Source organism: Dama dama, chromosome 2 (genome assembly GCF_033118175.1).
Source record: "Dama dama isolate Ldn47 chromosome 2, ASM3311817v1, whole genome shotgun sequence".
Classification (NCBI taxonomy): domain Eukaryota; kingdom Metazoa; phylum Chordata; class Mammalia; order Artiodactyla; family Cervidae; genus Dama; species Dama dama.
The window spans coordinates 38,409,595-38,423,404 of NC_083682.1; the positions used below are offsets into that span (position 1 = coordinate 38,409,595).

Sequence of the window (13,810 nt, forward strand, 5' to 3'; positions counted from 1 at the left end):
ACCCCCTTCTCCTCCTGCCCTCAATGTTTCCCAGTATCAGGGTCTTTCCCAGTGAGTCAGTTCTTCGCATTAGGTGGCCAAAGTATTGGAGCTTCAGCATGAATGTTCATGAGTGAACCTTCGGATGAATGTTCAGGGTTGATTTCCTTTAGGATTGACTGGTTTGATCTCCTTGCTGTCCAGGGAACTCTCAAGAGTCTTCTCCAGCACCATAATTCAAAAGCATCAATTCTTCAGTGTTCAGCCTTCTTTATGGTCCAACTCTCACATCTGTACATGACTACTAGAGAAACCATACCTTTGACTAAATGGATCTTTGTCAGCAAAGTGATGTCTCTGATTTTTAATACACTGTCTAGGTTTGTCATAGCTTTTTCTTCCAAGAAGTAAGCATCTTTTCATTTCGTGACTTGCAGTCACTGTCTGCAGTGATTTCGGAGCCCAAGGAAATATAGTCTGTCGCTGTTTCCACTTTTCCCCCATTTATTTGCCATGAAGTAATAGAGCCGGATGCCATGATCTTAGTTTTTTGAATGATGAGTTTTAAACCAACTTTTTCACTCTCTTCTTTCACCTTCATTGAGAGTGTCTTTAGTTCCTCTTCATTTTCTGCCACTAGAGTGGTATCATCTACATATCTGGGGTTGGTGATATTTCTCCTGGCAATCTAGATTCCAGCTTGAGCTTCACCCAGCCTGGCATTTCACATGATGTACTCTGGATATAAGTAAAGTAAGCAGGGTGACAATACACAGCCTTGACGTACTCCGTTCCCAATTTTGAACCAGTCCATTGTTCCATGTTTTGTTCTAACAGCTGCTTCTTGGCCTGCATACAGATTTCTCAGGAGACAAGTAAGGTGGTCTGGTATCCCTTTAAGAATTTTCCAATTTGTTGTGATCCACACAGTCAAAGTCTTTAGTGTAGTCAGTGATGCAGAATTAGATGTTTTTTTGAATTCCCTTGCTTTTTCTATGATCCAGTGGATCTTGGCAATTTGATCTCTGGTTCCTCTGCCTTTTCTAAATCCAGCTTGTACATCTGGAAGTTCTCGGTTCATGGATGGGGTTAGGATAATTCACTATTTTAGATTAGTGTTTTTATGTCCCAATAGGTGGCATAATCCAGGGATAAGTATATTTTCAAGAATACTTAGTGGATGTGGCTCTAGCTTCTTCACTAATTAGCTTTGGAATTTTGTGCTTTAGTTCCTTCATTCATTAAACAAACAAAAAAATACTATGCAAGGGAGCCCATGAAGTCCCATTCAGAGTTATGACTCTGTGACTCTATCATGTGATAAAAAAAAAAAAAAATATATATATATATATATATATATATACACACATAGTAAGACGTTTGATTCTTCAAAGAGCTATGTACCTATTCTGCCTCCCTCCATTATAAAAGTCATTCATTTATTTACTCATTCAAACATTCATTCTCGAAGCACTTATTTGGGACTTACTATGTTTCAGGTCTAATGTCACAGCCCACAGATACCAAGATTATTTAGATACAACCTCTGTTCCTGAGGCACTCAGGGTTTATAAGAAGATCTCTTACTTTATCAGGTTTCATCTCAAAGGCCTAACTGTAGAAAGTTAAAATTTCCATGCAAAGAAATCACCAGGTATCCATACTATTAAGGGCTGATGATAATTGGCATTTCATTCTGAAGAACTGTTTTCCTTCCTTCCTTCCTTTGTTTCTTTCCTCCCTTCCTCCCCTTCATTGCTTCCCATATTAGTGGGAGCAGTGTAACAGGGGAAAGAGTCTGGGCTTTGCTAGCAGATTTAGGCCTGGAATTTTGGCACTGTCCCTTACCCGCTGTGTGATCCTGGGCAGGTGACCTGCTCTGAGACTCCATTTTTCACATCTACAGAGTGATAGGGATATTTTCTTCAAAAGAGTTGCAGAATCATATTGGTTGGATAACGATGCATACAAAAACCTACTGAATGGATGATGGCTACTACTTTTAATTTGGGAAGCCAGAAAATATACCTGCTCTGTTTAACATGTTCAGTTCAATTCAGTAGCTCAGTCATGTCCAACTCTTTGTGACCCCATGAACCGCAGCACGCCAGGCCTCCCTGTCCATCATCAACTCCTGGAGTCCACCCAAACCCATGTCTATTGAGTCAGTGATGCCATCCAACCATCTCATCCTCTGTTGTCCCCTTCTCCTCCTGCCCCCAATCCCTCCCAGCATCAGGGTCTTTTCAAATGAATCAACTCTTCACATGAGGTGGCCAAAGTATCAGAGTTTCAGCTTCAGCATCAGTCCTTCTAATGAACACCCAGGACTGATCTCCTTTAGGATGGACTGGTTGGATCTCCTTGCAGTCCAAGGGACTCTCAAGAGTCTTCTCCAACACCACAGTTCAAAAGCATCAATTCTTCTGCACTCAGCTTTCTTTATAGTCTAACTCTCACATCCATACATGACCACTGGAAAAACCATAGCCTTGACTAGACAGACCTTTGTTGACAAAGTAATGTCTCTGCTTTTTAATATGCTATCTAGGTTGGTTATAACTTTCCTTCCAAGGAGTAAGCATCTTTTAATTTCATGGCTGCAATCACCATCTGCAGTGATTTTGGAGCCCAGAAAAATAAAGTCAGCCACTGTTTCCACTGTTGCCCCATCTATTTGCCATGAAGTGATGGGACCGGATGCCATGATCTTAGTTTTCTGAATGTTGAGCTTTAAGCCAACTTTTTCACTCTCCTCTTTCACTTTCATCAAGAGGCTCTTTAGTTTTTCTTCACTTTCTGCCATAAGGGTGGTGTCATCTGCATATCTGAGGTTATTGATATTTCTCCCGGTAATCTTGATTCCAGCTTGTGCTTACTCCAGCCAGCGTTTCTCATGATGTACTCTGCATATAAGTTAAATAAGTAGGGTGACAATATACAGCCTTGACATACTCCTTTTCCTATTTGAAACCAGTCTGTTGTTCCATGTCCAGTTCTAATTGTTGCTTCTTGACCTGCATACAAGTTTCTCAGGAGGCAGGTCAGGTGGTCTGGTATTCCCATCTCTTTAAGAATTTTCCACAGTTTGTCATGATCCACACAGTCAAAGGCTTTGGCGTAGTCAATAAAGCAGAAATAGATGTTTTTCTGGAACTCTTCTTGCTTTTTGATGATCCGAGGGATGTTGGCAATTTGATCTCTGGTTCCTCTGCCTTTTCTAAAACCAGCTTGACATGAAACATCCTTTTTAAGAGTAAACCAACAGAGGTGACTTTGTTGATGTGAACCCTCTAAAGACACTTTACATACTATCATCTGTGGATTTAACCTCTGCCCAAGAATTGTAGGACCAAGATATCTGTGAGGGTTCTGTGGGTACTAGAGAAATATGAATCAGTATTAATTTAAACCATACAAAATTGCCAATATTTGACTTGACCTACAAAAATGGTAATTTTGTATGCATGCACACTAAGTTCCTTCAGTAATGTCTGACTCTTTGAGACCCTGTGAACTGTAGCCCGCCAGACTCCACTGTCCGTGGGACTCTTCAGGCAAGAATACTGGAGTGGGTTGCCATGCCCTCCTCCAGGGGTTCTTCCCCACCCAGGGATTGAACCCGCATCTCTTTATGTCTCCTGCGTTGGCAGGTGGGTTCTTTACCACTAGCGCCATCTGGGAAGTCCGATGGTTCAACCTAATACCACTACTGATACCACTAAAAGCACATTTCAGTTTTGTACTTTTTAATGAATGGCATGTAAAATTTAAATCTTGGGCTCTTTTGGGTTAGACTATGCATGTGTGCTCAGTCATGTCTGATTCCTTTTGACCCCATGGACTCTAGCCCTCCAGGTTCTTCTCTCCATGGGATTTTCCAGGCAAGAATACTGGAGTGGGTTGCCATTTCCTTCTCCAGGGTATTTCCTGACCCAGGGATTGAACCCACATCTCCTGAGTCTCCTGCATTGCAGGCAGATTCTTTACGACTTGAGCCATTGGGGAAGTCCTGTTATTTCCTGGTTAAACGCATTCAAACAGTAAAATTCATGTTATTTGCTTTTACATTAAAGAAGAAACAGTAAAATATTTCTCCTTGGTTTTTTTTTTTTCCCCAAATAGTTTTAAAATGTTCAAATTTGAGCTCGATTTTGTGGAAATTTAAGCCTCAGGCAGTGGGGGAAGGTACGTTAAAAATCCATATTTCTTGTTGCATATTAAGCAAAAGAGCAAATCTTTGACTCTTTTAAGCGAGTGACGTTAAGATTGTCAACTCATGAGTTGAAACTTGTTCTGACTGTGATACATGACTGAGCAAAGATTAGGGGAAATTAGTATCACAGAGAAAGAGATCCCTTTTTTGTTTTGTTTTGTTTTGCTATGTATGTGGGAGAGATGGAGGATCGGGAGTGCGTAGGAGAAGTGTGAGAGGGGATGTGGGAGAAGAAGTGTTTAAAATGTTCAAAGGAAACCGAAATGCAGAAAGGGAAATGTACACTGGGGTACAGGTTTCCAAAACTAGCTACTCAGACAAGTGCTTCCACTGTTGTCTTCAGCACTAGTAGCTTTTGAACTTCTCTCTGTGCGGTCTGCTGGGAATACTCTGTCTTCTCAGGAGCCATGGGGTGATCCTGCCACCCTGGCCTTAGGAAGCTCCATTCAAAAATCCTTCTTCTTCTCTGAAATCCCCCCTTGTAAGTAAAGGGAATTTACACCCTCTCTCCTCAACATTAAAGTAAAGAAAAGTACTTCTATTTCTTCCAATTCCCTCCTCCCAAGTGTTTGATGAATGGTTTTATATTTGTATCTAGGAGCAGTGGTGTGGGCTAGGAAATATTTTTATACATCCGACATGGCCTTAAGACCATCTAGTCTACATTTATTGAATACCTATAACCTGCTGGAGGCTGCACCACGTACTGGAATCAATAAAAATAAGACTTGCGTTTGCTGTCAGAGAGATCACAGCCTCATGTAGTCACCTTTGAAATGTTAAAATGGACTCAGGCGAGGAAGGACTCTGCTGTGCTTCTGAAATTCTTTTCTCATGGGGAATATTGCAAATCCTGTAATTCCACCACTTGAGAGTCAGTGCTCTAGCTTTAAGCTTTTAAATCCTATTAAAATCTCAATGTAGTTGGGATGACACTTTGCCTTTTTCATGGTATTCAACTTCAGGGTGAACTGGTGCATCTGATTTCTTCCCAGAAGGGTAGAGTTTCACTAAGGGTTCAGAGAAAGAGCATGGGGACACTAGAACCCCAGATACACACAGGGTGTGGGGGGAGAGCTCATGGACTAAAAGTGTGCGGGATGGCCCAGAGGTCAGCTTTCAGCCAGCAGGGGCACCGTCCCTGGGTTAAGACGGGATGACCATCAGAAGGCCAGTGTTTGAGGCCAGCTTAGAGAGCCGTGGGCACTAGGATTGCTGGGACTACTGCCCAGAAGGCAGGACCATCTCTGTGTCAGGCACCAGGCTGGGTGCCTACACCCTGGCGCACTTAAGCCCCCTAACAATTCTTTGACGTACAAGCCTGCCCTATTTTGCAGAGGACATTTAGTTCAAGGAGGCCAAGTAATTGTCCAAAGTTCTCAGAGCTAGTTAGCAAGTAAAGCCAAGTTCAGATATCTCTCTGTCTCCAAAGCCAACATTTTTCCTTCCTTTTTTTTTTTTTTTTTTTTTTTGCTCTTCAAAAAATAAAGGAACCTAGTCAACTTTAAAGGCCAAATGCTCTTCTAGGGGAAATCGTTTTGAATGAGTGGCCACTTGAGGACCAGCTTATGACAAGCCAGATGAAGACAACTTGAATGTGAGAACAAATTTTATTTCTGACATTTTCAAGGGTAGAAACAAATGCACTTGATAGTGTCCTTTGAGATTTAGTAAAAAAAAAAAAAAAATCTCCCCCTCTGCAGGCATGCTCTCTCTCAAGCCCTGTAGACGGCTAGCTGTCCCCTGCTGACTAACTACAGTGGAATGAAATGACACCCTGTTGCTCTGCCCACTTACTTAGCCCAGTGCAGGGCTGCCGTAAATGCTTCATAACACGAGAAAATGGAGACTCAGTGAGGCTGAGTAATTCGTCGAAAATTAGTTAGGCATTATGTGGTAGAAACTGGATTTGAAAACTAACCTGTCAGATTCACGAACCCTTGCTTTTAGCTAGTGGCTCTCTGGGTTCTGATACATTTTCTGGGGCAAGACAGATAAGTCTGCATTCATTTCTACAGAAAGGCCTTGCAAATGGTTTAACAGCACCACAACAACAAAGGGCAAGCATTTATTAAATCCTTGTGCCAAATGTGGCACCAAACGTACGTGCATTATTTTGGCTCTTTCTTCTAACACCCCTATAAATAGACATGGTCATCGTTTTGTGGTTGAGGAAACTGAGGCAGAGAAGTAAATTGCCCATGTTCACAATTATAAGTCTAGAGTCAAGATCCAGATCCACTTTTTCCCCCTTTGTGTATGTACTTTATTTTCACCTTATAGAAGTAGTTATAACTTTTAAAAATAGTATATAAATAAACATAGGTATAAGTCAGCCAGAGCAGTATAATTAGTATGTATTTAAGGGAATTAGAACTTTTTTTCCCAGCTTAAAATAAGAATTTTTATAACACAATAAACACCTACATCATAGATTCTTTTGAACCAAATGGCAACTATATATGTATATATATAAGACAAGTACCGGTATGTTGTAGGTACCAAAAACACCTTGTTTGGTGCAATCACTTCGGATTGTAAAAAATAAGTATCATCTGACATCTGGATGCTAAATAAAAGAGCTGGAGGGCTAAATAAATGGAGTCACTCTACCCACTTTCCTCTTTCCAATTCTTGGGGTTTAAAGTTTATTTATAGGTTTAACATATATAGTCCCATACCTACTCTCTCTTCTTCAGTAACTCCAGGATGGTAGCTGTAAGAAACTTTAAAGCTTGACCTCTTTCTGAATTTCCCAAAGTATTTCTGCACTTTTTTTCCCCCTCAATGAATCTTGTCAAGGTTCTGTATAAGGTCTGTAATATTATTTTCTCCCATGGTACAAGGAACACTGAGGAATATTTCTTCATTTACTCTATAGAGGTCCTTAATTGGTGGAAACTGGATGTACTTTTTTTTTTTTTTCCCCTTTTTCCTCATTGGCTGCAACACACGGCATGCAGGATTTTAGTTCCCCGACCAGGGATGGAACCCCACTACCTGCAGTGGAAACATGGAGTCTTAAGCACAGAACTGCCAGGGAAGTCCCTGGGTGTACTCGAGTCTTCAAAATACTTTGTGTTAAAAGACTTTGTGTTAAATCAGCTACAGATGGGCCAGTGGCCCAAGAAGTAGTTAACTCTTGAACTGGGTGAGGGAGGTGTTAGGGGCCCCGGCCCTCTGTAAAGTTGAAAAATCCACCTATAACCAATAGCTGGGTCCTTCCTACATGTGGTTCCTCTGTATTCATTGTTTTGCACTCAGGAATTTAACCAATCGAGCATAGATAGTCTAGTACCATAGTACTTCCTATAGAAAAAAAATCTGCACCTAAGCAGACTGGCAAAGTTCAAACTTGTGTGGTTCAAAGGTCAGCTGTATTGCCTTTCATTTCAATAACCTCATAGGCATCGACAATCACTTCTTTGTGGATGTTTCCCCACTGCTCATGATCTTTATCAGTTTTTATATCCGAGTTCAGATCCTTCTGAGGATCATCAACAATGATAACTCCACTCCACACAGGAACACTTGAGTCTCCACGTTTTCCAAGGATCCACCCATGACAGCTTTCAGAGTGGACACCAAGCTTCTGCCCAACCAAGAAGGGAAATGAGCAGTGTCCAGATTATGGCCACTTCCAATAACACGACTTTTGGGAAATTCATTCAACGTCCAGGCTACATGAGATATCCATTAGTTTAGAAACAATAATCAGTTTGCCAGCCATGGGGATTGTATTGGATAATATGTTAAAACATTGAAGATAGTCACGTTTCAGTGGATCAAATTAAGGTGTGTGTTTCTCCTCTTTCCTGATGTGTACCTGCTGTGATAATCACTAAGTTGGAGTTTGCAGTGACAAGATAACCTTTCCTGCAAACAGCATTTGGCATTTTCATAAAAGGACTGCCATGTTCAAGATCTGGTGTTTCACCATTCAATTTGCCTTCATCAACATCCACAGAGGCAAGTTCATCATTCACATCTTCTAAAACATGGTGATAGGAGAGGCCATGCCAACCAATCCTATTGTGAAGAATGATCTTCTTGGAAGCGAAATTCATCATAAATTCACGGGGGCAGGGGTGAAGAGCAGCGAGATGCCTGCCTCCTGCAGGGGACACTAAGCCATCCTCAGGTGAAGAAAAGCCCCATGGTGCCCACTCTAAGCTGGCCCTTAGAACTCCTGAACCCACCTCATGTCTGCTTACACAAGACGTGGAGGAGGATACTGGAGAAAGCTCTGAAAGCCCAGCATCTCCCTCCCCTGCTACTGTGCAAGGCTACGCCTGCCACCCAGGGACCTCCCCAGGGCTTCACCCGGCCTCCAGAAAGGACTTCTCCCATCGGCTCAGGCTAAGATAGTCGAGAGGCTTCTTCTACAGCAAGTGAATTGTAGAGCGAGCCTTTTACAAACCCATGGTGGCTTCCATATTTGATATACATAATAAACCAACCCAGGTCCCTAGAATGATTAGTTTTCAATGTGAATGTCAAGTCATATCCACATTTTTCTGACTCCAAAGCCAATAAGCTTAAGTATTACTATAGCTAACCCCATCTCCCTTGTTCTTATACCCGCTTCAGGACATCCTAATTTCTCCTTAACTTTGTAATATATCTTGTACATTAGTCCTAATCTTTTGTTTCTTGATTTGAAAAAATGCAGCAACTGGAATGGTCCATATAGCCCTAGGAAGGGTCTAACTAGTGTGAAGGTCAGAAGCTTGTCCCCTTTCTAGGCCTGAGCACCATATTTCTGTAAATAGGTTCTAGGTACATATTCTGACATCATCATCAGATGGTACCTTGTGGTCACCTAGAACCATAAGATCTTCTGCTAAGAAGCTACTGCCTTATGTCTCCATTCTAAATTGGTGCAATTAATTTTGGGAACTGTATTCTCCCAGATTGTCTGCCTTAGCAAGGAATTTTGTATGTGTGGTAAATATAAGCAGTCAACAAGTATTTACATGGTTTGTGCCAGTAATTTTGTTCCTTATGGCTGCTTACTACATTAATACCTCTTGAACCTCAGTTGTTTTCTTCATTGGAAAATGGGAAAAGAATGTATTCCCTGCTAATGTTGTGGGAAATCCCATGGATAGAGGAGCCTGAAAGGCTACAGCCCATGGGGTTGCGAAGAGTCAGATATGACTTAGCGACTAAACAACAACAATATTGTGGGAGGTTCAAATGAGATAATGCATAAAATGTAAAGTGATGTTATGATCACAGATAATCTAGATTTTAAGACCACACGGGAAAGGTAATTATAACTGCTCAACCCATAATCACAGAAACTATAGCCTACAGTTCCTTTCACTATCCCAAACATAAGATCATCTGTCCAGATTTTACCAAGAAGAACATTTTTACTATTCTTCTTTCCATTAAAAGATGTCTCAAGTTGGCTTTCATTGCCCTATAGTGGTTTTTATATGAACCCAGTGGTTATGTTATATGAACCTGGGTCTTCCGCATTGCTGGCAGATTCTTTAACTGTCTGAGCCATCAGGGAAGCCTTGTTATATGAAAGACATAATTATTACTCTTATTTTGAAGATGTTAGTCTTAAAACATTCTTCAAATACAGTTAGGTTACACACATTCCTGTCAGCCGTAATCCTTAAAGAGTCAATCTGTAGGGACAGTTTCCAACATCATCCAGGGCAACGTGGATATAGTGTCATGGAGTATTTTACTAGGTCTTCACTCAGAATCTACTGACTTAATTAACTTTATTCATTCGCTCATGAAATATTTATAGGATATCTATTATGTGTCAGGAAAGCAAGACAGACATTGTCCTGGCTTACAATCTAGTGAGAAAAATGGAGCCTTAAATGTGTTGTTAACAAATTAGAGTGCTAAGTGTCGTGACGGGGGAAGTGCTGGGTCTGTGAGTCTATTCAGGTGGGTACCTAACCTGGGGGCATCTCTGTGTGTGTTGAGAGGGTTTTGAAAGAGGGTGTTCAGAGAGTGTAACAAGTGGATGTGATCTAAAGAATGAGTGTGTGTGTTTAATCGCTCAGTCATGTCTGACTATTTTTGACCCCGTGGACTGTAGCCTTACCAGGCTTGTCTGTCCGTGGAATTTTCCCAGATAATACTGGAGTGGGCAGCATTCCCTTCTCCAGAGGGATCTTCCTGACTCGGGGAAAGGATGAATAGAAACAATCTATTTAGGAGAAGTGGGTGAGGAGCGGAGAATAGATAATGCGAAGAAGGGGGTTTTAAGAGATGAGGCTGTACAAGCTAAAAAAAAAAAAGCTATATGGAAGAATTTTGACTTTATTCTGATAAGTAAATTATAATCAAACAGACTGAAAAAACATGAATGCATGCCTTCAATTTTTAGTTTTTAAAAACTTTTATTAAAGGGAAATCTTTAGTAATTAGTCCTAAATGAAATGTTTGGAACCTTCAGTGCTTCTTCTTACTATCCTAAAGTTCTCTCAAACACACATCCCTAGACTGTTGGAGCTGGAAGGGTCCTCAGACACCACAAGCGTCCGGCCTTTCACTTGGCAGGACTGTCAGGGGGCGTGCTGTGCCCAGCTGTGTCCCTCTGCAGTCCCATGGACTGCAGCCCACCCGGCTCCTCTGTCCAGGGGATCTCCCAGACAAGAATACTGGAGTGGGTTGCCATTTCCTCCTCCAGGGACTCTTCTCAGTCCAGGGACTGAACCCGTGTCCACCTGCATCTCCTGCATTGCTGGTGGATTCTTGTCTACTGAGGCATGGGTGCTCAGGAATTGGTCAGGTTTCATCACGTGTCTGCTGCTGGGAACTGTTTGCTTCTCCCTTTATGGGTCCAGGGCTCAAATGCCTCAGCCTTGATCAGAGGCCTGATGGGTCTCCTGAATCTCCCATCTTGTTGACTCCAGTTAGTTAGGATTCATGAGCGTTCCTAGTTTTTACTTCTGCATTGGACTTCATGCTCTTCCCTTGGGGCCTAATGAAAAGATGGTTTATCTTGGACTTCTGGGGAGAGTCTGGGAGGTCAGCTCATTTCTGAGGAGAGCATGAGTCCTCCCCTGATTACATCCTCACAAGAGGGTCAGGGTTAGCCTCTTCTCTGAATGCCTGTGTCTCTCTGTACTTTTCTTCTGCCATCTCTCTGGGTGGACCTACTCACTTCTTCTAGACTGCATGTATCTTGAGGACATGACAAGTGACGTCGTCATCACTACATCCTGCATAGCAAGGGAACGCAGAACCTTAAGACCTCTATCAAGTTTGCTGTAGTCGGGGAAGGGTGGATAAATGAACAGACTGGGATATCTCATTTCCTGTTAACAGAAGTTTTAAGTAGATATTGGTGTAAGGGAATGAAAAACCTATTAATAGATTGCAATCAGAATTTTTCTCAGGGAAAAAAACTGAGATTAGAAAATACAATGAAGTGAACTGAGTCTCTTACAATTGAGCAAAAATGACAGCTCCGTTTTTAATGAGAAATGACCATGAATTGGAAGGTAATCAGAGATGAAAGAAGTCAGGAGTGGAGGAAAATGAGAAACCTGTGCAGCGTGGGAGAGTTCCTAAAGGACTTTACACCAGAGATAGCTGATGCCCGTTTTAAAATGCTTCAGGTCTGATGTGAACTCACTGCCATCTTTTTGACCTGAGGTGTACTGTCTACTATACAAAGGAGATACTGGTAAACACTCGATGTCATTTATGCTTAATACAGAAAGTATGCTTTTCTGTGATGCTTGTAATTCTGGGACAACTAACTCATATCCCATATCCATATGTATTGAACGTGGAAGCAGATTTTAAAAAATTCAGCCTCCTGAATTCTATCACAAATCTCTGAGTAGAATAATAAAAATACATGAAAAAAAAGGTCATAGTTTAGGGCAGCTTCTGTTGCCCTAAACTATGCCTATTAGCAATATAGGAGATAAATATTTTGTAGCTTGAATCACGGCATCATTCAACAAGGTCGATTAGGAATGTTTTCCTCCAGGGTAGATTTTGAACAGAGAGAAATAACAAGCAATTAAATTATATGGAAGATTAACTATTGGCCCTTCACTGACCCTTCTTTACCTTTCCTTCAAGCAAGAGAATCATCGATTAGTCTATGTTCAGGGAGGAGCAACATTTTTCATTTTCAGCTGTTCTCAAGCAGTCTTGTTTGGTGGTTAGGGCTCCTGGCTGATTCTTAGCACTTTGTGTCTTTAAAAAATGGGACTCTTATAAGAAAAGAAAAAAAAAGGAAAAAAACAGCAATGAAGTCACACATTTTACTTTAGCATATTAATTCACTTTTGTTCTATGAATTATATGTATATATTATATACTTGCTATGTGCTGGGCTAAGTCGCTTCAGTTGTGTCTGACTCTGAGACCCCCATGGACTGCAGTCCCCAGGGCTCCTCTGTCCATGGGGGTCTCCAGGCAAGAACACCAGAGTGGGTTGCCATTTCCTCCTCCAGGGGATATATATACACACACACATATAGGCCATTGTGTAGCATGTGGGATCTTAGTTCCCTGACCAGGGGTTGAACCTGTGCACCCTGAAATGAAAGGGCAGAACCTTAACCACTGGATTACCAGGGAAGTCCTCTGAATCATATTTTAAAACTCTAGCATTAGCAGAGTTTTAATAGGTACAACATTACAAAAACTCAACAGGCCAGATACCACTGGTGATTGCAAGTGTATGCAATATCTATCTCTTACTGCCATCTTGTGGATTCTTGGAGAATAACCACAGTGGTAATGTTTTCATTGTATCTGGGAACACTTGGTTTGGATGCCACAGTGTATGAAAATAACTGGGAGAGTGAATAAGAAAAGAGCAGCTAAATTACCAGGTTTCATTTAATGTTATGACTTTGGAGGTACCATTTAGCTTCTCTGTGGCTTGGTTTCTTTGTGAAAAGTGGGTATTACAGATAATGGTGTGTTTCTTGTCTGTCTCAAGGTTGCTTTGAAAATTAAAACATAAATTGCTCTGTAAATCAGAAAATACTATTCAGAAACAATGACTTATTATCCTTGTCCTCATATAGTACTACTAGATTAAGGATGTGTGTTAAACTGCTTCAGTCATGTCCTACTCCTTGCAACCTAATGGACTGTAGCCCGCCAGTCTCCTCTGTCCATGGGATTCTCCAGGCAAGAAGACTGGAGTGGGTTGCCATTTCCTCTCCCAGAGCATCTTCCCTACCCAGGGATCGAACCCAGGTCTCTTACGTCTCCTGCATTGGCAGGCGGGTTACCTAAACATTTTGTGTGTAGCACGGTAAACATGATTCAAACTGAAGAATCAGGCTTCTGATTCAGATTCTGAAGGTGCTGTTTGCTGTATCCTGGAGTACTAGGTTTGTAGGCCACAGCATGTGAAAATACAGTAACTGGGAAAAAATTACAAGAAAAGAGTAGGTCAATGTCCAGGTTTCCATTTAATTGTGTCACGTTGGATGCACTATTTAACTTCTCTGGTTTTTGGAGTGATTTGCCTTGTAAGTCTCTGAGGACAACAGAGTCGATGTTCCCAATGACAAGAATCCTTAGAGGTTATTTCTCCAGGAGCAGATACTTATGTGGGCTTGGGGGCTGGAAAAGTGGGTATTTTCTGATTTACTAGTT

At 41.5% G+C, this 13,810-nt stretch overlaps 1 protein-coding gene and 1 pseudogene across 17 annotated transcripts in view; both read right to left on the minus strand.

Annotated features, from left to right (window-relative positions):
* Positions 1-13,810, minus strand: part of DLG2 (discs large MAGUK scaffold protein 2) — a 2,226,746-nt gene that overhangs the window by 369,039 nt on the left and 1,843,897 nt on the right. The gene's annotated exons all lie outside the window — the stretch shown is intronic.
* On the minus strand, positions 5,900-8,711 carry LOC133067419 (L-lactate dehydrogenase A-like 6B; annotated as a pseudogene).